The following is a 3,680-nucleotide window of genomic DNA, read 5'->3' as shown; positions in this document are numbered from 1 at the left end:
ACCAATAGATTCCTCATTGCCCACTGAGAACTCACAACAACCCGAAACATCTACACAACATGTTCGACGTGAATCTTCATCATATTGGATTGTTCATGCAATAGGTATATGTCACATTTATTTTTACATGACCATAATTTTTAAAATTTTATGGTTAAGTAAGTGTTTTATGGTTAAAGACTTAGAAGGAGTTATCAAGAAAATTAAGGTGAAGGTAGGAGAAGTAAATAACTTACCTCGTGGGGAACGCATCATTGTGGACTTTGATGAGTTAGGCATGGCAATTGGGGAAGGAAAAGGCGTGCTTGCAGGATATTGTGGTACATTGGCAATTGATTGTAATTTGTTTCCAATTAATTTTGAAAGATGGTCTGGGAAAACAGGCATGCCTGACACTTACTTCTTGGAACGCTTTAAGGAAATATTACAGGTATATCTTTATGCATGTATGACCTTATATCTTTTGTAAATTTTACATTTGCTCAAATGTTTACACACTAACTATGTCTTCTTTTTTCAAAAGCCTCGATTTTGTTTTAAGACTGGTGAAGCTAGTGCACAAAGTATTGCAAACTAACTCTTGGTAGGAAGTGGGTTGTACATAGGCAGAATTTATAGAATGAATTCTATGATCCAACAAAAAGCAAAAATGAAATCATAAGTAATGTGCCAAATGGTATAGACAAAACTCAATAGGCTCATTTTGTTACTTATCGTCTAAAACCGGAAACATTGGTACAAGTTACATTATTTTGAATGGTGTGAATTGTTTGTGTAGATATTTTTTTATTGTTGTGTGAACTTACAATTTTTTTTGTTCATAAGAGATTTGTAAACAAAAAAATAGAGAAAATCGTAAAAAGCAAGTAATTCCTCATACCGGTGGTTCTAACCCTATGTCAAGAAGAAGACATGAGATGGTAATGATATTAGTTAACATGACAAATTTTAATATTTTTTTTTATTTTTACTATTTAACTTAACTTCTCTTTTTATTTAGTTTTTGGAAACTAGACAGCTGCCTAGTCGGGGAAAGTTATACATTGATACTCATAAAAGAAAGGATGGATCATTTGTAAATGATGCGGCAAAGGCTATATCGGTTAGTTGTACCATAATATGATATTTTCATTTGTTTTCCTTCAATGTTTAGAGTTTTCACTACATATTGTTGTATGCCCATAGGAATAAATTGAAGTGGGTTTGACTCAAAGCACTAATGATGAATCAGAGGTTTCCCCTAATGATGTTGTTGGTAGAGTGTTAGGCCTAGAGCATTCTGGGAGGGTGTGATGCATGGGTTTCAGAGCAGCTCCTACTAACTCATTTAGAAATACAAGACTTCGACTTTCGGATTTAAGCATTGCTTCATCTAGTGCTGCACATCATCAACCTCTTATGATCAATGGCCACAAAAGTAAACTAATTTAGAATCCCAAATTCAAACCACCTTGGATGCACTAAAAGCCTACATGATAATGAAGGAAGGAAAGGTCCCTGATGAATTAACTGCCTTCTTTGATCCTCAACCACAAGTAAGTTATGTCCAGCCTTTGGAAATGCTCAGCCAAATATGTCCAAATACGGGGCAATTAGGCATTACATGAGCAATTCATTTCACTTTCTCCTCCTACCATATGGATTAAAACTAATTATCTTTGTACTTATTTATGATGTGATTTTTGATACAAGAATTATACTGTATCGGTGTGAGTTAATCATAAATACCAAATAATCATGATTTTTGTGCAGGTCAATGATCTAGTAATAAACTATTTTAGTATATGCATGTTGATTTCATGATTTGAGGTTGATGTTGTTGACATGAGAAGCCAAGGTGGTTTGCTTCTTGAAGATTTGATGAAGATTGAATGAAGCTCTTTTGAACTATCTTGAAGCCATAACTATTGGAATGAAGCCTACATTGATGAAGGAAAGGAGATTTGATGATATCCATGGTGATCAAAGCTGGAATTTGTGCTCTCCATGTATTTACATCATTAAGAAAGTGTACTTATAGTTTGTAATTCATGTTGTAGACCTTAAAGCATTAATTAGATGTTGTTTGGTCTTTGTTGTGTTTTTAATCTGTTGAATGGTTTTTCAACAGGTTAAAATGTCTCTTTTAATCTGTTGAATGACTTCTCAACAGGTTAAAAGGTTGGCTGCAGTAGTCTTAAACTGCAACAAATTCAATTAGTTGATTTAGTTTTTAATCGACTGATTTCACTTAAGTGAAATCAACCGATTGATTTGAAAATCAACCTGTTGAATTTCGTAACAGTTTCACTATAAAAGCTGTGATTTTCAAAAGAGAGGCCAGTTGATCATTTTAGAGCACGATTTGGTTCTGGAAACGTGTGGAAACTCTCTCCTTCGTGATCATAGGTGTTGCAGTTGTTGAAGATTGATCTTGGATCAATTCTTGAAGCTTTAGGCTTGGTTTGAAGCTTGGAGAAAGTGGTTTGTGGTAGGCAAGGCTGTGCTACCACTAAGGTTTGATCTTTCTCAAGCTTTGTGTGTGTGCCTGGTGGTTTTCCAGGTCTGCAAGAGGGTTCTTGCTGTGCTGGTGTGATTCTTGTGTGATTCAAGAGTCTTTTATGGTGTGTTTGCATATTTTGGAAGTGTAAGGTGGATTCTTTGTAAAACTTTTGAAATAGTGCAAAGTCAAGCTCAGGTTGCCTTGACAAACTGGATGTAGCTCAGGTTTGAGTGAACCAGTATAAAAATTCGTGGTGTCCTCTCTTCTCTAACCTTTCTCTCTTGCATTTTCATTTTAAAGTTTCAAGAACTTGTGTTTTAATCATCTTTTTCATGTTCTTGCATGTTTTCATAGCATCTGAAGCATTGAGCATGTTTGTATAATCATTTGGAACTGATCTTGATCATTCTTGAGCATTGTTTCTGGTTTAAAATTTAAATTCACATTTCTGCATTTTTCCCAGTATTTCAGTCGACTGTTTTTCAGTTTCAATCGATTGATTATACCAGAACAGAATCTGTTTAGTAAAATCAATCTGTTAACTCTGTTTTTGATCGATTGAAAATGTATACTTCAGTACTGTTTGCATCCTAACTTGGTGATCTATTTGATTCAATTAAAAGAGGTTTTTAGCTTGTAAAAATAGCCTAAAGTTTTAACTAGCCAATTCAACCCCCTCCCCTTCTTGGCTTTTCAACCATTTCAAAACTAACAATTGGTATCTAGAGCAAGGTACTTGAAATTTGATCAAGTAAGGTCCTTAATCTGTTGTGAACTACTTGAAATGGCTGAAAACAAGTTACCCTTTGGTGAAGGTGCCTCAATTCATAGACCCCCTATGTTTAGTGGCATTAATTACCAATTTTGGAAAATTAGGATGAAAATCTTTATTGAGTCAATAGATCAAGGGATATAGGATGCAATCATAAATGGACCATATACTCCTAAACATATTGTTGATGATGTGCAGGTTAATAAGCCATGGACTCAATGGAATGAGGAAGAAAGGAGGAGAGCCCAATATGATTGCAATGCAAAGAATATCCTCACTTCATCTCTCAACATGGATGAGTTTTTTCGTGTTTCACAATGCAAGAGTGCCAAGGAAATGTGAGAGGTTCTTGAAGTGACTCATGAAGGAACCAATGATGTTAAGAGAGCTAGAAAGCATGCCTTGATTCAAGAATATGAGCTATTC

General features: G+C 34.8%; 1 long non-coding RNA gene across 1 annotated transcript; it reads left to right on the top strand.

Moving 5' to 3' along the window:
* The first annotated feature begins 848 nt into the window (after positions 1 to 848).
* On the top strand, positions 849 to 1,282 carry LOC114180283. The gene is made up of 3 exons (XR_003603660.1): positions 849 to 920; positions 1,001 to 1,102; positions 1,186 to 1,282. It is a non-coding gene; the product is annotated as an uncharacterized LOC114180283 (long non-coding RNA).
* The last annotated feature ends 2,398 nt before the right edge of the window (positions 1,283 to 3,680 follow it).

This window comes from Vigna unguiculata, chromosome 4 (assembly GCF_004118075.2).
Source record: "Vigna unguiculata cultivar IT97K-499-35 chromosome 4, ASM411807v1, whole genome shotgun sequence".
Taxonomy (NCBI): domain Eukaryota; kingdom Viridiplantae; phylum Streptophyta; class Magnoliopsida; order Fabales; family Fabaceae; genus Vigna; species Vigna unguiculata.
Note: the sequence above shows the minus strand (reverse complement) of the source record. Positions and strands in the feature narration are given on the sequence as shown.